This window comes from Canis aureus, chromosome 18 (assembly GCF_053574225.1).
Source record: "Canis aureus isolate CA01 chromosome 18, VMU_Caureus_v.1.0, whole genome shotgun sequence".
In the NCBI taxonomy this organism is placed as follows: Eukaryota; Metazoa; Chordata; class Mammalia; order Carnivora; family Canidae; genus Canis; species Canis aureus.
In genome coordinates, this window is record NC_135628.1 from 49,711,049 (window position 1) to 49,734,128 (window position 23,080).

A 23,080-nucleotide genomic window follows, 5' to 3' on the forward strand; every position below is an offset into this window, starting at 1 on the left:
TGATTCTACTCAAGCTGTTAACAATAACCCAACCTCCTTATTCTACAGAGAGGAACATTTGGAGGTGTTGGATGCACTTGCTCTTTTACGTGTGTGTATGTGTGACATATGTCAGGGAACACTACTGGTTAATTTCAAAACTAGAATAATGTGCTCCATATTTCAAAACAGGAAACCCCACTATATTTGAATATACTGCTCTATATTATATACTGTACCATCTTGGGAACTGACATATTTTTCCCAAGTGATAAAATGAACAATTGCTTCTCAAAAGCTCATTATAGGCAGCAGTAAGGGTATGTTTTGATGTGTTTTTTTTTTTAATTAATAGCTCCCTCCTCCATACCCAATAGATATATACACAAACATACACATATGTTCACACATAATGTAGAGGAAGGGAGGAATGAAGGGAGAGAGAGAGAAAAAATACTAATGTAGAAATGCAATTATTTACCAAATCTGAAGCTAAGCCAGCCCTAACTGAATTTGAAGCTGTAGCATTTTTGCTTTTTGTTTTTTTTTTTTTTCCCTAGGAGTTTAGGAATCACCAGGACAAAACAGAAGCTGCTAGGCAATCTCCTTACCGAGTTTGTCATTTTGTTAACAGGAATGGGAAGTGTGGATTTGATAATCAGGGCAACAAACCTAGCAGAGCCAAGAATTGCTATTCCTTCTTTTTCAGTAGGGTTGGAAAACAAAAATTATTATTTTTTTAAAATTTACAAAACTTTTTTTGTCTCAAGAAAGCAGGATGTGCTGACAAGATAGGTCAATCAGAAGCTATTGGAAGGAAGAACATTTTCTTTCTTGACATAAACCCTATGAATATATAAAAACAAGGAGTTGCTGTAACAGAAAAAAAATACTATTACAGCTGTGACTGGTGATATGTACTGAACAGCCTGCAAATCTCACCCAGAATCACTCCGGAATTCACTCACCACACATTTACTGAGCTGCAGATGGTCTTCTGCTTATCTGATGGCAGATATCTCTAAATTGTTGGAATTGCCCAACAACTTAACTTTTTGAACAAGTTTGCAAAGACTTCCTACAGATTTCTTCCTTACTGTAATGAATGTAGAAGGAGCAGATAACTTACACACCACTTTGGTAGACACATGTGTTGGTTTGTTAATGGGGATGCAGAGCATGGAATTAATTCTATAAGGGAAAAAGTAAAATTCATACTTGCTTGACAATAATGATTTTATTCTTTTTTAGGATTTCGTGTAGTATTTGTGTCTAGTTTATGCTCTGGGTTTCCATAGGTTTATGGTGGACTACCATACAGTTTCTCTCTCTGGTGTTTCCCTTGCTTTGAGTTTCCATGAAACTAATGGGAGATTGACATATTCCAATAAAAACCCTACATCATCCCCCCAGACATGACTATTAAATTTTCCTCTATAGGAATTAATATTTCCAGCACATGAAGGGAGTCATTTGGAGGCTTAAATATCTCTAAGACAAAATTGGCCTTTTTGTGGTTAAATAAACAAAAAAAGCCTCTTATTTTTTCTCTTCTTTCACTAGTGTGCTTTCAACTCCTAACATAAATAGAAGAGTTAATCCTAGAGGACAAATGAGTAAAACTCATTTTTTGAAATGGCCATAAATAGATGCAAAAAGACAAGACAGAAAGACGATTGTTTTTCTTTTTAATGAATTTTATGTTAATTCTGAAACTTTTTTTATGAAACATACTTTCCAAAGCAGGCAGTCCAACACCCATCACTGCTTCCAGCATACCTATACTGTGCAGAAGAAAAGACGAGTCAGATTGACCTATATGAAAATTCTATTTCTGCAAATTAAAAACTATATAACCTTGAATGAGTTATTTAATTTCTGAGTTTTAATTTACTTCTCTGGAAAAACAGAAATAATTGTTGTGATAAGGCTAAGAATGATAGATGCAAGGAGCTTGGCCCTTGGTGAGTGTTCTGTAAATTATAATGTTTAGTATATCATTATATTTGAAAAATAGTAATGCATGGTGAGCAAGAGTTCAGCTTTTGGAGTCAAGTTGGATCTGGGTTCAAATCCAAACTCCTCCACTAGCTATATGAGGAACCACTGATGAGTTGACCCTTACCATAAAACTTAATATTCTAGTTTTATATAAAGCCCTTACCATAAAACTTAATTTTCTAGTTTTATATAAAACTTCATTTTCTAGTTTTGGGGGAAATTCTTGGCCCCTGACACCTTGCTTAGTAGACAATTGTCTCTCAGCAAGTGGTAGCCAGTATTAGTGGTGGTGGAATCAGTAGCAGAAATATTCATAGTTAGCCAGTGATAATCCTTATTTGATAAAATTCTTATAATTTAGCGTCTTGTTTGCAATATTTCAGTCCCCACTCCAGATTATAATATTGTGAGCTCTTCCTGAGAAGCCCTACTGAAACCATTTCTCTTTTGACACCTCATGGATCCCAAACATATATATGCTTCCAAGTGTGAACTCATAATCATCATGTGGCTTTCTCTAAGGACTCCTTCCATCCCAGTCCTAAGGGATAATCTCTCACAAGTGGGGAGGGCTCCCATGCTGTGGAGGCCCCAGAGTGACAGAGAAGAGAGAGAGATTCGCTTTCATCCTTTGCCTCCTTGATTTTACCTCCATGCTTCCTTGACTTCCTAGGTAATATGGTTAAGTAAAATATCTCCCTGGATGGGGATCCCTGGGTGGCTCAGCGGTTTGGTGCCTGCCTTTGGCCCAGGGCGTGATCTTGGAGTCCCAGGATTGAGTCCCGTGTTGGACTCCTGGCATGGAGCCTGCTTCTCCCTCTGCCTGTGTCTCTGCCTCTCTCTCTCTTTCTCTATCATAAGTAAGTAAGTAAGTAAGTAAATAAATAAATAAATAAATAAATAAATAAATAAATAAATATCTTAAAAAAAAAATCTCCCTGGAGAAAACCTGGACATTTTGAATTTGAAAGGTACGATTGAGATACAAGGATGCTCCTGACTTATAGGTGGTTGGCTGCCTCAGTTCTCCTTAACCCCTGACAACACCTCTTCCAAAGTATACAAAGCTGTGACATTGCTCCTTCAACAACCTGAAAGTTTGGTGGGGTGGGCAGCTTGCTGTAAAGATTAATGTCACTGGCCACTAATCTTAGAGTCTTTTGCTTATTCAGGCAAGTTATCATTATGTTTCAGCAAGACAGACATAAAGTAAATCTTATCTTTATTTAGATATAATGGGCAGAAAGGAGGAGCAGAAGAATCATTTTAAAAAATCACTTTAAAACACAATTCTTAGTGTTTCTCATATGTTAACATTTGTAATTCTACTGCCCAAATTTGCCTCTTCTCTTGTTTTCATTTAGGGAGGAGAAAAGTGCTCCTTTTTGTTTATATGGTACAAACAAAACTGATGATTTTAAAAAAGGAAATTCATTAAATCAATGTATCTCTTTATGTACAAACTTCAATTCAACAACTGGTTTGACTGATTTCCCCTCTGCCAGCCTAAATTAACTATATTAATTTCATTCTCATTCCTAAACTTCAGTCAGAGGACATTTGTAGGTCTGGCTGCATAAGAATCACCTTGGGAGCTTTGCAATAAATATAGATGCTTGGGCCTCATTCCTGATACTGCAGATTCAGAAGCTCCTGGCCCAGGAATCTATATTTCAACAAAGATCTCAGCTATCAGTAGCAGTCTTAAATTTATCATATATAATACTAAACTGGTCATTCAGATGACAAATAGAGATACTGGAGTTCCTTAGGATCTCTTGCTCTGATTGCCTTCATGATTTATCAGCCAGATTATATGATCAATCCTTGTAAATTAGCATATGTAACCATGGTATCATTTTAGAGCACTGGCTTCTAAACTCATGGGGCAGTTGGGGGGTATGGGGAGAATATATCCTAGGGGTTATTCTCTCTCTCCTTACTCACCTGTTATGACTACTGATATCTTTCTATGTATGTTCCCTGATATGGTAAATAAGTAAGTGAATGGCCAAACAATGACACTGCATTCTAAGTAGGAGCAGGGATCCTGAGAAGAGGCAGATTTGAGGGTCCCTGTGGGCTGTTTCAAGACTGGAAACTTGGATGAGATGAGATTTCTGTAGCACTGACTAAGCTATCTGCAGAGTCTGAAGGTACCCTTGTCAGAACCACTGGATATTACTGACCAAGGTTGTTGCATCTATGATTCCTGTTGATGTCAGTCACTGGTTCCATAGCTGATGGCTTCAACCCCTAAATACAGCCAGCTTTTTGGCCAGTCTTTGTCATTAATCAAAAAGTGAGGGGGAGAGATGTGAGAGCATTTTTTCTAACCATAGGAGAGCAGGCCTGTGGGTACCTAAAAATCAGGCATGCTTTAATTTCCAAGATATTTGGAAAAACCATTTTTTATGTAAGAATGTCAGCAATCTGGCAAAAAAACTTCTAAAAAGGAAGTCTAGTCTGTTAAAATGTCCCAATATGGGACAAATGTGGTATTCTCCAGTATAGTCATTTGGAAAAGAAACAACCACAAACATTTTGAAGGATCTGATGCATCCCTGAGCCATCAGAGCAGGATACTTTGGGAAATCTTTGCAGCTGGTGTTCTTGAGTAGTGGAAATGTTCACATAGCAACTAGTGAGCTGCAGAAGGATATGAGGTGGCCAAAAGGTACAATGATTACTTAGGTGGGGGAGAAAGAGTTTCTATGATTGCCCTGCTACACATACAAGGCAGAAATGCCTTCACAGAAAAAAATATTACGGATATAAATACAAATCTAGCTTTGACATGTTCCATCATGCTTGTTATAGTGCTCACAACATGGATTCATTTTTATCCTCCATTTGATAACAAATGGTTAACAAAATGGTTGTTGATAACAAATCCATTTAGGATGATCTATACTGATAGATGGATGGTATAGAGGGTCCACTGAATATCTTTCCAGTCCTATCACTTTAGAAATTCCCACCCTGCCCACAGAAGTGGACCCCTCTCATTTTTATTCATGCCGTATATCCCCTACCTTCAGACGATAACTGATTAGATCAGAACCAGACCCAAGTTGGATTGACCTCATTCTCTCTTCAGACATTGGTATTAAAGAAGCTCAGAATTTACATATGATAAAGTTTACACAAGCCACTTGAATAGTGGTGTTGAAGAATGCAGGTGTTGGATTGCTTCATTTTCTTAAATGGCAAAGGAATTGAGAATTAAAAATAATGAAATAAAAGAGAGAGCTCAGGAATAATTAAATATGATTTAGAGACAAACTCTTATCTCTTACCACCCACTGATACCATGAGGAGAACAATGAAATACTGATGTCTGTTTCATTAATAATAAGAGCAGTAATTTTTTTGTCATGAAATACAGCAAAATGGTTTATTGTTAAATATATTCTTGGTATACCTTAATGAGAAAAAAGAATGGTTCTTCCTCTCTTGTCTGGAACTGTGAGTCACCATATCATCTGCCAGCTAACACCTCACTGGGGCTCCTAGAGATGTTTGTGCAGAGGACAAGGCCAAAGGCCTACTATGTATTACCAAGCATCCAGAGTCCAGGAATGGATAACATATTTCAAGAGTTTCTTTACCTTCTCTGACTCCTAACTTCAATTCCTTTATTCTATGTTTAATTTTGAGGCCAAATCAATCAATCAATCAATCAATCAATCAAACAAACAAATCTTGGAAAATAAACTCAATGAAAAGAGTAAAAAGAACAAAATTTTTTTCTAAATAACATGTATTCTATGATCTTCTGCTGAGTCTGTATTATGTCACATGCTTCTCAACCTTTCATGTGTACATAACTCAACTGGGGATCTTGTTAAAATTTAGACTCTGATTTCACATGTCTTGAGTGTGTCCAAGACTTATCTGCAGTTTCAGGAAGCATAGAGGGTGTCGATGGCCTTCACTTTAGGTATCAAGTTTTTAAGGTCCAGTGAGAAGACACTGGCAGATACCTCTGCCCAAGTTAGGAAAATGCTCCAGATAATACTAACCAATGAAGGAAAAAGGAGAGTGAGAGGAGTTCTTTTTTTTTTTTTTAATTTTTATTTATTTATGATAGTCACACAGAGAGAGAGAGAGAGGCAGAGACATAGGTAGAGGGAGAAGCAGGCTCCATGCACCGGGAGCCCGATGTGGGATTCGATCCCGGGTCTCCAGGATCGCGCCCTGGGCCAAAGGCAGGCGCCAAACCGCTGCGCCACCCAGGGATCCCGAGAGGAGTTCTTAAAAGGGAGAATCCCAAGTGCTATTGAAAGAGAACTCATGACACAAGTGTAAGAGTAGTCAACTTTTTCTCGGTCCTATGGCTGCTTGGCATTCTGAGTTCTGAAAACTATCTCAACTCTAGTTCTAGAGTGAAGAAAAGGGAAAAAAGTAGGCTTGATTTCCTTGTCATTCTTACATGGATTTTCTCTATAGTGTAATAATAGTTAAATTTATTTCTATGTGTAGTAGCAAATTTCATTCTGAAGAAACCTAATAAAACAGGTACTATCATTTTCTTCTTTATAGATAAAAAACTTGAGTCAGATGAGTATTTGCCGAAAGTCACAAAATTTATAAGCAGGAAAGCCAGGATTTAAACAAGGGTTTTCAGAGACTAATTCTCAACCTTGTGATATCCTATTAGATTTTAAATCAGTGTAAGTATTTTAAACAAAATCAAGCTATTGTTCAAGTCTTACTGAAAATTGTCTTTCATTTTTAAAAACTTAGATATTGATTTAGGATTTGCTGTCTTAATCAGAAGGAAAATTTGATTAACACCCTTTGTCCTTCTGGCATTATATGTTATATCCTCTCTTCTCCATGTAAAGGCCAGATTGAGAATTGAGTAGCAGAAGGAGATGAAACCAGAATAAAATAAATAGAAACCATTTCACTGGTAACAGTGTTCTTGCATCCCCTTTTAGAAGAAGAGATTTTGAAAGGGTTATTTTATCACCATCTGTGAGAAATTCAGTTTCAATTACAGAAAAAAATCTGAAAATAATTTATGGAGCAAATTCTTCTCTAAACTGTGAAAAAAGTTGTGTGTGTGTGTGTGTGTGTGTGTTTTAAACAGAAGGATGTGGAAACTGGTAGAACAAATCATCTCTTTCCTATGAAGTAAATTTGATGTAACTGAAGAAAGCTGAAGCTCCCAATGGACTCTGAGAAAGGAGAAAAATATACTGTCTTAGCCTCAGATATTTTACCTTTTGAAATTTACTTGCATAGTTACAAAAATCTATAGCAGTTGAAAGCCATTCCTCTTAGCCAGACAGCTGTCTTTCACATTTTCTTCTCTTCTTCTCTAAATCACATATTTATTTCTACCAGAAGACTCTAGATCACAAGTTGTTTGACACTTTTAATTTATCTTCACTAGTTGAAAAGGTTAGTACAATGCTTTCTTCACTGCATATTACAAAGAGTTCTGAGAGTGGCACTTCATTTAAGGAAAAAGTTTCAGAATATGACATTTTATTCACTGGATTCCTAAGCCATCATGAGGCTTGCCCTCATAAGCAAACATGAAGCTTCTGCCTCATGTTGAAATGCATTGCCTCATCACTTTATGTGGTGTATCCATCCATGGCCTAGATCCCCTTCCAAGATTCAACACTCATCCCCCAGCTGCTGGGCATGTTAGAGGCTGAGGGCTTACACCTGAGCCTTCTATGGAACTTCTACATAAGTGAGCTGCCTCATTCAGGGTTTCACCTCACCACAGAACAGTAGACATGAGATGATGGAATTCCAGATCCCTTGCCTCTCTTTGGGCACCTAGAATGTCCATCCCACATCCAGAGTGCCTCATGGGATCAGCAGAGGCTACAGCTACAAACGTATCACAGTTCAGCCTCTTTCTGTCCATTCCAGCTCCTTTGTTTCCTTACGAGTATGGATCCCAAGGATACTCCCCAATGAAGCTCCGGTGTGGAGATTTCAGAGACTCAGTCTTGGATCACCACCACCAGTGTCCTGAGACATTTGACCCCATTACAAACACATCATTCCCTCATTCCTAAGTCCCTTCACTCATTCATTCATCAAATATTTTTCAAGTTTCTACTATGCCGGACATAGTATTAATTGCTGGGGATATGATGGTAAATAAGACAGATGTGATAACCTGGCTATATGGAGATACTGAGGAAGTTTACAGGAAAAGAAATAGGTAGTTATAATAAATTGAAATATGTGCTACATAGAAGTCCAAGGAGGGAGAACTGAACTGCTTTTCAGAGATTAAATTATTATGTCACCCCACCAGCAGTGTACAAGAATTCCAGCTCTTTCAAATTCTCACCAACATTTCGTATGATCAGTCTTTTTAATTTTAGCTCTTCTGACAGGTATGTAGTGATATCTTACTATGGCTTCAATTTGCATTTCCTCAAATATTTCATGTGCTTTTAAGATCTTATAAGAAATTTAGTGATGTGTCTTGGTGTAGTTTTCTTAATGTGTCATATGTTTGCCATTTGTTAAAGTTTTAGATCCATTGGTTTATAGTTTTAATCAAGTTTGGGAAAATATTCGGCACTGTTTCTTCAGATATGTTTCAGTCTCATTCCCTCTATCCTCTCATTCAGAGTTCAATTGCGTGTACATTTGGTCACTTGAAGTTGTCCTGCAGCTCTATTCATTTCTTTTGATTGTCCTTTTTTTTTGTTTCATTTTTTAATAATTTCTATTGCTATGTCTTTGGGTTCATTACTTTTCTTCTGCAACATGTGTTTTGCCATTAATTCCATCTAGTGTATTTTTCATCTCTGACATTGTGGTTTTCATGTCTAGAAAGAAGTTCTATTTGGGTCTTTTAAAAATATGTTTCATGGTTCTACTTAACATATTCAACCTTCCCTCTGGCTTCTTTAATATATAGAATGCAGTTATAATTACCTTTCTAATATCCTTTGTTAATGTTAATGTTGGTGTCAGTTCAGGTTCCATTTCAGCTGATTGATTTTTCTCCTCACCATGGATCACATTTTCCTGCTTCTTTGCATGTATGGTAACTCTTTATTGTATGCTGGAAGTTGTGAATTTGATCTTGCTGGATGCTGGATATGTTTATATCCCTATAAGTATTCTTGAGCTTTGTTCTGGGATTTGGTTAAATTATAGTTTTGTTCTTCCTTTTATCATTTGTTAGGCCAATTCAGAGGAGTGTTGAGTCTAGGTCTAATTATTCACTGCTACTGAGGAAGAACCTTGTGATTATTCTACACGATGCTTCATGAATTATCAGTTTTTCCAGACTGACTGGTAGAAAATGGTACTATTTCTGACCCCATATGAGCTCCAACTACTTATTCCCTGATTCTTCTGAGTAGTTCTTTGCTTGGCCTCAGGTTGTTGTTGTTGTTGTTGTTGTTTTCCTTTTTAAAGATTTTATTTCTTTACTCATGAGGGACAGAGAGAGAGAGAGAGAGAGGCAGAGACATAGGCAGAGGGAGAAGCAGACTTCCCATGGGGAGCCTGTTGAGGGACTCAATCCCAGAACCCTGGGATCACGACCTGAGCCAAAGGCAGATGCTCAACCACTGAGCCACCAAGGTGCCCTGGCCTCAGGTAGTTTCTCTACCAGCACATGCTGGTCACTACTCAGATGAATACTTGAGAAGGATTCTCTGCATATCTCTGGAGCTCTCCTTCTGTGCTCTCTACTCTCCGGTACTCTGTCCTCTGTACTCTAACCATTATGATCTCCCTCAGCTTTGTCTTCTTAGCACAGGAAGTCTGCTGAGCTACATTTAGGTTCTCCCTTCCCACGTTGTGACCCAGAAAAACTTTCAAAGCAGTAAGCTTGTAATTGCAATTGTAGGGCTCACCCTATTTGTTTCTCACCTATTAGGTTTCATACCCCCTTTTACCTAGTGTCTAATGTCTTAAAAAAGTATTGTTTCATTTTTTGTATTATTATTTCAGTCAGGAGGGTACATTTGTTCCCTATTCCTCCAACTTGACTGGGAACATTGTTAGATTTATTTTATTTTATTTTATTTTATTTCATTTTATTTTTTGAAGATTTTATTTATTTATTCATGAGAGAGACAGAGAGAGAGAGAGAGAGAGAGAGGCAGAGACACAGAGAGAGGGAGAAGCAGGCTCCAAGCAGGGAGGCTGAGGTGGGACTCTATCCTGAGTCTCCAGGATCATGCCCTGGGCTGAAGTCAGCGTTAAACTGCTGAGCCACCCAGGTTGCCCCATTGAGAGATTTTAAACAGAGAAGGACTTGATAGATTTTGAGAAACACCCAGTCTACAGTATGGAGAATGTTGAACTAAAAGCAAAACTGGAGACTGGTAGAGTCAAATGGAGAGGACTTTTTTTTTTTTTTTTTTTTGTTAAGATTTTATTTATTTATTCACGAGAGACACACAGAGAGAGATAGAGGCAGAGACACAGGTAGAGAGAGAAGCAGGCTCCATGCAGGGAGCCCCATGCGGGACTCGATCCCGGCGCTTGATCACAGGACTCCATCCCAGGACTCCAGGATCACCTTGGACTGAAGGCAGGCACTAAACTGCTGAGCCACTCAGGGATCCCCAAATGAAGAGGCTTTAGCATAGGTTAGGTGAGATATTCTAGGGTGCAGCAGGTTGTATCATTCTGATTTGCCAATTATTGTCAAGGAGGATCATGATAGTCACCATTGTGTAGAGAGGAGAGGGAATGATGTGTGTGTGTGTGTGTGTGTGTGTGTGTGTGTGTAAGGATTGACAGCATATAAAAATACAAAGAAAGAAGTCAACTTTCCAGTCCATCTCCAATGCAACATGATGTGGGGCATCTTGTGGATTAATTTTATGTTGTAAAAATATATCAAAGCATTATTCTGCACGTTAATATATTTCTTCTCTCCTCAGCTTGTTCACATATTTCTGTCACCTTTCCCCATAACAAGCAATTGAAAAAAAGAATACTCAAAGAATATTTCAAATATATACAGAGAATTAGGTTTTGTTTTTTTGTTTTTTGTTTTTTGTTTTTTTTTTCCTACAAAGGTTAGATGAGGCTAAGAAAGGTGGTGCATAGAAGGTATGTACAGAGAGAGGGGGTGTTGCTGTGTGTGACTCAAACTGAGGAGGAAGCAGAGAAACAACCATGTCCCTGGAAGGGGTTCATGAATCATAATCTTTGCTTGGAAGAACCAAGGAAAAAGCAGGAGGGACTTACGCTGTCCTAGAGCATAGAGCTCCACTGTACCAACTCCTGTGAACAATAACGCCAACCAAGTGCCACTTTCGACATCCCAGAACAAAGGGTTGGAAAATGTGAGCAAATTATACGGATATAGAATTGTAAAGAAAACACTTTGTCCCCTATCGGAGTTGGAGAAATAAACAAGAACCAGCTAGGCCTTCCTCCATAAGCCATGCTACCTCACATGGCTGATAATGCTGTTATTCTAGATTACTACAGAAATACAGAAGAAGAATTAACAAAAAATAAAGATCATCATTACTGAAAGAAGAAAATATAGCCACCAGGTAATTTTACCTATAACTAATGTAACATTGTGTGTCAACTCTACTTTAATAAAATAATAATAATAATAATTGGTAAAAAAAAAAAAAAGCCCAGGTAGTTTTCTTTCTATAGAAACAGATTCTGAGTTCTACATCCCTTGATCTACAGCATCTTTCCACTATAGTACAAGGTCCCACACATGAAGTTCTTACTAAATGTTGACTAACAGACACTTAAGGAGTGACTGAAAAGAGGTGATTAAAATCTCTAAGCTCCACACTATCTGTATAAAATTATTCACTTAACTACTTCAATCCACTCTGTTTCCAGAAACCAAATATATCACAGTACCTTAAGTATGAAACCTTGGTCCTGTTGTGCCCAAGAATGCGAATCCGAGAAACCACCAAGGAGCCGACACCGACGCAAGCGCACGAGGGTTTATTAGCAAGCTCGAGCTTGGGTCCAAGTATACCCGACACAGCGTAGCAGGAACTTGGACCCCGAAGTAGGTTACAGCTGGGTTTTCTATAGGCAGGTCTAGGGGATTTTCAGAAGGGGTGGAGGAATGTCTCAAGTTCTGTTTATATTCTGATATGGGGCTTAAAGGCATTGAGCTCTGTTCTCATTCTTTTTTTTTTTTAATAATAAATTTATTTTTTAATGGTGTTCAATTTGCCAACATACAGAATAACACCCAGTGCTCATTCCGTCAAGTGCCCCGCTCAGTGCCCGTCACCCATTCACCCCCACCCCCCGCCCTCCTCCCCTTCCACTACCCCTAGTTCGTTTCCCAGAGTTAGGAGTCTTCATGTTCTGTCTCCCTTTCTGATATTTCCCACACATTTCTTCTCCCTTCCCTTCTATTCCCTTTCACTATTATTTATATTCCCCAAATGAATGAGAACATATAATGTTTGTCCTTCTCCGACTGACTTACTTCACTCAGCATAATACCCTCCAGTTCCATCCACGTTGAAGCAAATGGTGGGTATTTGTCATTTCTAATGGCTGAGGAATATTCCACTGTATACAAAGACCACATCTTCTTTATCCATTCATCTTTCGATGGACACTGAGGCTCCTTCCACAGTTTGGCTATTGTGGCCATTGCTGCTAGAAACATCGGGGTGCAGGTGTCCCGGCGTTTCACTGCATCTGTATCTTTGGGGTAAATCCCCAGCAGTGCAATTACTGGGTCGTAGGGCAGGTCTATTTTTATTTTTATTATTTTTTTAAATTTTTTTTTTTATTTATTTATGATAGTCATCACAGAGAGAGAGAGAGGCAGAGACACAGGCAGAGGGAGAAGCAGGCTCCATGCACCGGGAGCCCGACGTGGGATTCGATCCCGGGTCTCCAGGATCGCCCCTGGGCCAAAGGCAGGCGCCAAACCACTGCGCCACCCAGGGATCCCCGCAGGTCTATTTTTAACTCTTTGAGGAACCTCCACACAGTTTCCCAGAGTGGCTGCACCAGTTCACATTTCCACCAACAAGTAAGAGGGTTTCCCTTTCTCCCATCCTCTCCAACATTTGTGGTTTCCTGCCTTGTTAATTTTCCCCATTCTCACTGGTGTGATGTGGTATCTCATTGTGGTTTTGATTTGTATTTCCCTGATGGCAAGTGATGCAGAGCATTTTCTCATGTGCATGTTGGCCATGTCTATGTCTTCCTCTGTGAGATTTCTCTTCATGTCTTTTGCCCATTTCATGATGGGATTGTTTGTTTCTTTGGTGTTGAGTTTAATAAGTTCTTTATAGATCTTGGAAACTAGCCCTTTATCTGATACGTCATTTGCAAATATCTTCTCCCATTCTGTAGATCGTCTTTTAGTTTTGTTGACTGTATCCCTATCAAAATACCATGGACTTTCTTCAGAGAGTTAGAACAAATTATTTTAAGATTTGTGTGGAATCAGAAAAGACCCCGAATAGCCAGGGGAATTTTAAAAAAGAAAACCATATCTGGGGGCATCACAATGCCAGATTTCAGGTTGTACTACAAAGCTGTGGTCATCAAGACAGTGTGGTACTGGCACAAAAACAGACACATAGATCAGTGGAACAGAGTAGAGAACCCAGAAGTGGACCCTCAACTTTATGGTCAACTAATATTCGATGAAGGAGGAAAGACTATCCACTGGAAGAAAGACAATTTCTTCAATAAATGGTGCTGGGAAAATTGGACATCCACATGCAGAAGAATGAAACTAGACCACTCTCTTGCACCAGACACAAAGATAAACTCAAAATGGATGAAAAATCTAAATGTGAGACAAGATTCCATCAAAATCCTAGAGGAGAACACAGGCAACACCCTTTTTGAACTTGGCCACAGTAACTTCTTGCAAGATACATCCACGAAGGCAAAAGAAACAAAAGCAAAAATGAACTATTGGGACTTCATCAAGATAAGAAGCTTTTGCACAGCAAAGGATACAGTCTGTTCTCATTCTAATATGGGACTTTCTACCACGGGCGTGGGCTCTGTTATCTTTCTGATACGGGATTATCTGCCCAGTGCAATTCTGAGCTCTGTTGTCTTTCTGATATGGGATTCATTCTGCAGTTTTTCCTATAAAGTTCAGCTCTTATTCACAGGGGCCTAAGATGGCTGTACTTGTGCTAATGCTAAACTTGAGGTGGAATGGCCTTGATATTTCTTGGCCTCCACATTCGATGATCTGAAAAAAAACCCGCACTCTGTGCATGTTCTGTCACATATGCCTCCATCCCTGTTCTCTGCCCTGGAAGGCAAATCTAATCTGGTTAAAATACGGGGAAGCTCCGTAAAACTCTGTTATCAGACTGATAGGTGTTTGTGCAGTCAAATGGCAAATTATTTACCCAAAAAGAATATAAATATGCATCATGTTAGGTACAAGTATAAAACCAAAGGTAGCCCACCTAGAAGCGGCTCCTCGCGCTCCTTCTGCAACCTCTGTCAGGTTCTGCCTCCTCGCCCCCACTCCAGCCTCCACCATGTCCATCAGGGTGACCCAGAAGTCCTACAAGGCTAGATCCTACAAGGCTAGGGTGTCCACCTCCAGCCCCCCGGCCTTCAGCAGCCGCTCCCACAAGCGCGGGCCCGGCTCCCGCATCAGCTGCTCCGCCTTCTCCCTGGTGGGCAGCTGCGGCGGCAGCTTCCCGGGTGGCCTGAACAGCAGCATGAGTGTGGTCGGGGGCTACGGCGGGCCCGGGGCCGTGGGGGGCATCACGGCCGTCTCAGTGAACCAGAGCCTGCGGAGCCCCCTGAAGCTGGAGGTGGACCCCAACATCCAGGTGGTGCGCACCCAGGAGAAGGAGCAGATCAAGAGCCTCAACAACAAGTTTGCCTCCTTCATCGACAAGGTCAGACACCTGGAGCAGCAGAACAAAATCCTGGAGGCCAAGTGGGGCCTCCTGCAGCAGCAGAAAACCGCTCGGAGCAGCACAGACAACATGTTTGGGAGCTGCATCCACGACCTCCGGAGGCAGCTGGACACCCCGGCGCAGGAGAAGCTGACGCTGGAAGTGGAGCTTGGCGACCTGCAGGGGCTCGTGGAGGGCTTCAAGAACAAATACGAGGATGAGATCAAATTGCGTGGAGACCTGGAGAATGAATTTGTGCTCATCAAGAAGGATGTGGATGAAGCTTACATGAGCAAGACAGAACTGGAGCCCCGCGGGGAAGGGCTGACCGACGAGATCAATCCTCAGGGCAGCGGCATGAAGAGGAGACCCGTGAGCTGCAGTCCCAGATCTCGGACCCGTCCGCGGTGCCGTCCAGGGGCAACAGCCGCGCCCTGGACCTGGACGGCGTCACCGCCGAGGTCAAGGCCCAGAACGAGGACATCGCGCACCGCAGCCGGGCGCAGGCCGAGACCATGCACCGGATCAAGTGCGAGGAGCTGCAGACCTTGGCCGGGAAGCACCGGGATGACCTCCGTCGCCCGAAGACTATTTCCGAGATGAACCGGAGCATCCGCCGCCTCCGGGCTGAGATCGAGGCCCTCAGAAACCAGAGGGCTGCCCCGGAGGCCGCCGTGGCCGACGCCGAGCCGCGCGGGGAGCTGCCGTCAAGGACGCCAATGCCCAGGTGGCCGAGCCGGAGCCGGAGGCCGCCCTGCAGCGGGACGAGCGGGACATGGCCCGGCAGCTGCGCGAGCACCGGGAGCTCCTGAACGTCAGGCTGGCCCCGGACCTCGAGATGGGAGATCGCCACCGACCCACGCTGCGGGGGCGAGGAGAGCCGGCTGGAGCCTGGGATGCAGAACACGAGCATCCATAGGAAGACGACCAGCGGCTACCCCGGGGCCTGAGCTTGGCCTACGGGGCCTCACAAGCCCCGGCCCCAGCTACGGCCAGAGCCCCTTCCAGTCCAGCTTCGGCCCGGCGGTTCCTTCAGCCGCAGCAGCTCCTCCAAGGCCGCGGTTGTGGAGAAGATCGAGACTCGCGATGGGAAGCTGGTGTCTGAGTCGTCTGACGTCCTGCCCAAGTGAACCGCCACCGCGGCCCTCCCAGCCTCCTTGCTCTTGTGGCCCCTTGAAGCCTTTGGGGGAAGGAGCTGTGCAGGGGGGCCTCGAGTAGGAGAGACCCGCCTGAGGCTCAGCCCCGATCCCCAGCCTACCCTTAGGGGGAGTCTACTGCCCTGGGTACCCCTTCTTGTCCATGCCCCCAACCGAAAGCCAATTCAAGTGTCTTTTCTCAAATAAAGCCGCTGCCAGCCCCCCCCCCCCGCCAAAAAAACAAACAAACAAAACAAAACAAAACAAAACAAAACAAAGGTAGACAAAGTATTTTGCCTATTTATCATCCAAGCCATTTGGATCCCCTTTGTAAAAGTCTCCTAAACCTGGCAGTGCCCACTGTGGCCCAGCACCGTCATAGTCTCTGTCAAGACTCACCGTATGTCCTCCACTGTGTCTGACAGTGATACATCCACTCCACTGAGCCGATATATAATAGTGTCAAAGAACAACACCTCATGGCCTTGGGTTAAATTTTGCAGGTGGGATGCCAAGTAGATTGGTAGCTAAAATTAATTTTGAATCCTTCTTACAAACAATAGAGGATAACATTATTAATTTATTTTGGGCATTGCATTAAGCACTTTACAAACACCACTTTAGTTTCACAAAACCTCTCTGAGTTAAGTAGCTCAGAGAAACTGAAACTTAAAGTTTAGTGACATGTCCAGCAACACAGACCTAGTAAGAGCAGAGGAGGCTTGAAGATTGAGCCTTTGACTTCTATGTCTCTTTACAGCAAGCAGGAATTTCTATTGGGAAATCATCTTGGTTGTGATTCTACATTCCAGCCCATTTCCATGCAGATCACCTTACCCCCAGGTCAAGCTTAAATTTAATCAAATAGTAATTCTCCTCACTAAATATTAGATATTCCCTTTTTTAAAAAAAGTCAATGCTCTTTCTTCTACTAAATTAAAATTTCAAGACAAAATTACAGGGTCAAGAAAGAACAGGAGCAGATCAGATGTCAAATTAATAACTTCTTTAACATACAATTAGAAAAATTAAAAAGCTCTAGTCAATTTATTTTATTTTTATTTTTTTTTAAATTTATGATAGTCACAGAGAGAGAGAGAGAGAGAGAGAGGCAGAGACACAGGCAGAGGGAGAAGCAGGCTCCATGCACCGGGAGCCCGACATGGGATTCGATCCCGGGTCTCCAGGATCGCGCCCTGGGCCAAAGGCAGGCGCCAAACCGCTCGCCACCCAGGGATCCCATCTAGTCAATTTAGTTAAGAAAACATTGTTGCGTGCCTACTTTTTGTCAGGTACTTTGTTTGGACATGACTTGCAAAAAATGCTTTTGCTTATGGACATTAAACATCTTGCCTAGGTGTTCTTTTACATCATAAGCTACAAGATTGAGTATCATAATTTTTCTATTTATTTTTTTGTAGCTTAAAAACTGGTAATCTCAGTTATCTGACTTAACAGAGTTAAACCAATTTTAACAATTCCCTTACAGAAAGTGATTGTGAAAATGAGCAGTTTTCCACAATATCAGGGAGAGAGTCAGCTGGGAAGCATCTGTTACATTAATAAAATTTATATAATTCAATTTTACTGCCATTAATAGGTTTAATCTGAAAGGTTTTACTAAATATTATTTCCTTTCAAAGAAGTTGTTTCTGTTAAAAATAAGTTATAGAACTCAAAAATTATCAGTATCTCCTCCTTTCATCTGTATTCATTATTTTTAGTCTCTTTAGACCTGTGTCCTACTAATATTTTATATATATATATATATATATATGTAATTATCTTATTTATACCTTATTTGGTAGTCAGTCTCTACAGTTAAAAGGAATATATATAATCTCCCAACCTGGAACAATTATAGGTGAGGTTATTGTTTTATGGATAGATGATGGATAGGTAGACAGATAGATAGATAGACAGATAGATTTTAACTGTACAGACTGCCTACCAAGTGAGGTAATTAAAGGCATAGATTCCTTTTAAGGAAGGGATGTTTTCCACTTGAGAAAATGTCTTCTGGGATCCCTGGGTGGCGCAGCGGTTTGGCGCCTGCCTTTGGCCCAGGGCGCGATCCTGGAGACCCGGGATCGAATCCCACATCGGGCTCCCGGTGCATGGAGCCTGCTTCTCCCTCTGCCTGTTTCTCTGCCTCTCTCTCTCTCTCTCTCTGTGACTATCATAAATAAATAAAAATTAAAAAAAAAAAAAAAAAAGAAAAAATGTCTTCTGTGGCAAAGTGTTTTCTCTGAATAACAGAAGGCAATCTCACAGAAGCTTTACCTAGGACTCTCAGTAACAGAAGATCTCCAATGGTGTTTTGTCAAGAAAACTGGGGCATAATGAGAATAATAGAATAAAAGCTTAAGTTTGAACATATCCCAATCTGCCAGTTCTCTGTTAGGGAAGCATCTGTTAGCAACCTTTCTTCATCCCCACCCTCTGTATCAGTCAGATTGAGTCCTGCTGTCTGAAGTTGTAGGTGGCCTCTTTGGTTAATTCAGATTCATCATGGGTATCTCTGTTCTTTTTTTGAAACTACTTGTATAAGTAGGCCAGGATAGTGAGTAAAGGAGAAAACAAACAAACAAACTTCTGTTATAGTTTGATTCTCATTCCCAAACACACAGTCATGGCCTTACTCTTAAAAAAGACAGGCGGATCTTGGATGGCACCCCACTTAGGAAAATGACCACTTGACACTAGTTAGAGAAGTGACAAATCTCGAAAGTTTTACAAATAACAAATCAAGATTTTTTTTTAAAGCTGGATTTTTATTCCTATTGGAGGCACACTGAAAAACAGTACCATGGTGTGCAGGGTTATTAACCAAGTGCATCCAACTGCCAGAAAGTTGAAATCTCACCTCATCGTTTGCAGCCATTAGGACTTCTGGCAACCCTTGGCTGTTTTAAGTGCAGACAGAATGGAGCTGCACAGCTAGCCTCTCTACATGGGGCGAGCAAAGGGCTGTGTGGAGGTAGAGTGCAGAATATAGCGCTTCAGGAAATAAGCTCTAGCTCTAGCTCTTCTTTGTGGAATCAACATCTCATTTACATGTAAAATCAAACACCATGAATGAATTAGATGATCAGAGAACAAAAACACTGGAGATTCATGAGCAGTGTCAATGACGAAGAAATGTATTACTAGAGACAGTTTATAAATCTGTTATTTGTGGAATTAATTTTGGAATATATGTATAAGATGCATAACAATTAAAGAGAAGATTTTAAACACAGTAGACATGTATCATATTCCTCAGTTTTGCTCTGCAAAACTCAACCCCAAAATATAACTGGCATGTCTTTCTTATGTCTACAGGAGGACTGGGTTATCTCTGCTTCTGTCTACAGTTTGGGGATGGGCATCTTCTTATCTGAGGCATCTTCTCTTGGCAGAGGATGGAAGCACCTAGATGAGTAGTTACAAATGAGAGATGCCACTTGAAGCTTTGGCTTGGGACTGGCTTATCATCACTTTTTTTGTTTAAATAAATTTTGGTTATTATTGAAATATTGTTTACAGACAGTGTTATATTATTTCAGGTGTACAATGTAGTGATTCAACAATTCTATATATTACTCAATGCTTAACATGATAAATGTTGTCACCAACTGTCACCATACAACAGTATTATAATATTATTGACTGTAGTTTTCATCTCTGTGTTTTACTTATTTTAAAATTGAAAGTCTGTACCTATTAATCCCTCTCTTAATGTCCTTATTGCCCATCCCCTCACATCCCCTCTGGAAACCACCAGTTTATTCTTTGTAGTTATGAGTCTTTGTTTTTTATTTTTTGTTTATTTTTTGCTTGTTTGTTCATTTGTTTTGTTTTTTAGATTCCACATATAAGTGAAATCATATGGTATTTGTCTTTCTCTGTCTGACTTCTTTCACGTAGTATAATACCCTCTAGGTCCTTCCCTGTTGTTGCAAGATCTCTCTTTTTTTTTTTTTTTTTTGGCTGAGTAATATTCCATTGTATATATTTATTACATGTCTTCTTTATCCATTCATCTATAAAGGGACATTTAGGTTGCATCCATAGCTCAGCTATGGTAAATAATGCTGCAATAAACATAGGGGTGCAATATATCTTTTGAAATTAGTTTTTTTTTTTTTTTTCATTTTCTTTGAGTAGATAGTCAGTAGTAGAATTACTGGATCACCAGGTATTTTTATTTTAATTTTTTGAGCACTCTCCATACTGTTTTCCATAGTGGTTGCACCAATTTATATTTCCACCAATGGTGCATGAGGGAGTGTCTTCTCAGGCAAGGTAAACAAAAGCAAAAATCAACTATTAGGAATATATTCAACTGAAAAACTTTTGCACAGTGAAGGAAACCATCAACAAAATGAAAATGCAACCTACTGAATGGCAGGAGATATTTGCAAATAATATGCCTGAAAGGGGGCTAATATCCAAAATGTATAAAGAACTCATACAACTCAACACCAAAGAAACAAAAAAAATCAGATTTAAAAAAAATGGGCAGAGGACTTGAATAGACATTCTTCCAAAGAAGACATACAAATGGCCAACAGACACATGAAAAGATGCTCAACATCACTAATCATCAGGGAAACACAAGTCAAAACTACAGTGAAATATCACTTCATACCAGTCAGAATGGCTAGTATCAAAACTACAATCATGTCTTTCCACATTCCTCTGGCCAAGTCCAGCTCCAATTCCATAGAAATGTTTGCTTCTTTATGGAGATGGGGGAAGGAGAATGACTATTTTCTGAACAAAGCTTATTCAACATCTTTTTCTCCCCCTCTTAATTTAGAAAAAATCAGTAATTAAGAATGACAAAAATAAAAATTACTGGTTAAACTATCATCCAGAGATCATCAGTAATAATCTTTGATATCCATTCTTCCTGTCTTTCCTTTCTGGGCAGAGTGAAGTGAGTGGAAGGTATTAGTCAAGGGATCATGGGAGAGTCAAAGTAAAGAGCCATTGCCTTTCCCACAGTGTAGTGGAGTATTAATTGAGATGGCCTTTGTTTCTGTGGCTATCTCACTTTGAGTGACTATAGAATGGTGGCTGTATTAGCTAGCTTCTCTGAGCCCCAGCTTTAATCTGTATAATGGGGCTAACAACTGTGTCTACCTCATGTGTAGGTGTGAAGATTAAATGAGTTATTAAATGTGGATAGAACTTGCAACATGAGGGGATCCCTGGGTGGCGCAGCGGTTTGGCGCCTGCCTTTGGCCCAGGGTGCGATCCTGGAGACCCGGGATCGAGTCCCACGTTGGGCTCCCGGTGCATGGAGCCTGCTTTTCCCTCTGCCTGTGTCTCTGCCTCTCTCTCTCTCTGTCTCTATGAATAAATAAATAAATAAAGTCTTTAAAAAAAAAAAAAAAGAACTTGCAACATGACAAATGCTCAGGAAAAATTAGCCACTATCCATAAATACAATGTAGTAGGGTTTTATCTTTCAATACTGGACTATTTATTTTCTATTCATTATCTATACTTTGTTTTCTCACTGGCAACCCAAGGGTCTCTCTTTTCCAGCCTAAAGCATAAATAAATGATTCAAACAGAATACTGGCAATAATGCAAGAAAGAAAGATTTGGATGCTTGCTAACAGAATGTCAAGAGCCTCCCAGAGGCTCTCAAAGCCTGCATCAATGGTTTGATAAAAATATAGTTATAGTACTCTTTTAAATATCCAGTGAAATTTAAATAACCAAAATGATTCTAAACAATACATCAACAATTTCTTACTGAACATTAAGGAATTTTATGACTTTTGCTTTATTCTCCCTTGAATCATATTTCAGTTCTATTTTAACCATAAAATTTTACCTCAATATAAACTATTTTTTGTTCTTGAAAGACTTTTATTGATAATCCCACCATTATTCTTTGTAAAGAAAAGATATGTATGGTAAGAGCAAAATTTCTTTGAAGGGTTATAAACATTCAAAAATTTTTTCAAGCTGAAGTTATTAGTATTATTACTGTGCATCATAAATATAGTATTAAATCACTACATCATTATTGAACATGAAAAGAAAATTTTAATGTTTATTATTGAGATTAGTGACTTTTATTCAATTAGCTTTTGTCTCTGAATGCATAAGAAATTACTAGCGTGGACAGAGTTTTACATAAATTATATTCTGATTTGTTTTGTTTTATAGATGTGAATAGAAAAAAATTATTTTCACAGAAATCGGTATAGGGGAGCAGATTTATTTCTTTTTCATAGATGTGTCACTTAAATCCTTAAATGCCAGAAGTCACAGTGATCTATTATCAAAAATTATTTTTAATTATAGACTGTTTCACACATCTTTGAAGGCCAACATCACAATGATATATCACCAAAAATTATTTTTAGCCGTTGTTAATTAAGTCTTATTTCAAATTGGCAAAAGCAAAGAATTGGAAACCACCTGGCTTGGATTTGATTTGAAACATGATTTGTTACTTGTCATTATAGTCCATACTTTCTCAGTATTTGGGATGTAATCAAAAACAATTTATAAACACATACCAAATGACTATAAATTCTATCTGTTACTCTTTTATTTAGAAGAATCTTATTTAATCCAACACACACACAAAAGGGATAGAAAAAAAATAAAACATATTACTGTATTCTTTCTAATATAATATTTTTTTAAAGATTTATTTATTTATTTATGATAGACATAGAGAGAAGAGAGAGAGAGAGAGAGAGGCAGAGACACAGGAGGAGGGAGAAGCAGGCTCCATGCCGAGAGCCCGACGGGGGACTCGATCCCGGGACTCCAGGATCGCGCCCTGGGCCAAAGGCAGGCGCCAAACCGCTGAGCCACCCAGGGATCCCCCTAATATAATATTTTTGTATTAAATTCTTTTTATCTTATTATATGCTTTAAATATATTTTTATCAATGCCTTGGCATTGTAGAATTGACACATTAAATTTATGGAGACTGTCTGTCCTACAAACTGATCACCATAGTATCCCCAAGCTAATCAGACTTACATTCTGTCAGAAAAATTTTGCCTTCATGTTTCAATTCAAGCAAATGTATCAATTCACTTTTCAAGTGTGATTATCAAAAGCTTAGAGGAAATAAATTATAGAGAGACTTC

At 39.8% G+C, this 23,080-nt stretch overlaps 1 long non-coding RNA gene and 1 pseudogene across 5 annotated transcripts in view; one reads left to right on the forward strand and one right to left on the reverse strand.

Annotated features, from left to right (window-relative positions):
• The window catches only part of LOC144289010 (uncharacterized), a 327,654-nt gene that overhangs the window by 113,584 nt on the left and 190,990 nt on the right, over positions 1–23,080 (reverse strand). The gene's annotated exons all lie outside the window — the stretch shown is intronic.
• On the forward strand, positions 14,382–16,124 carry LOC144288364 (keratin, type II cytoskeletal 8 pseudogene; annotated as a pseudogene).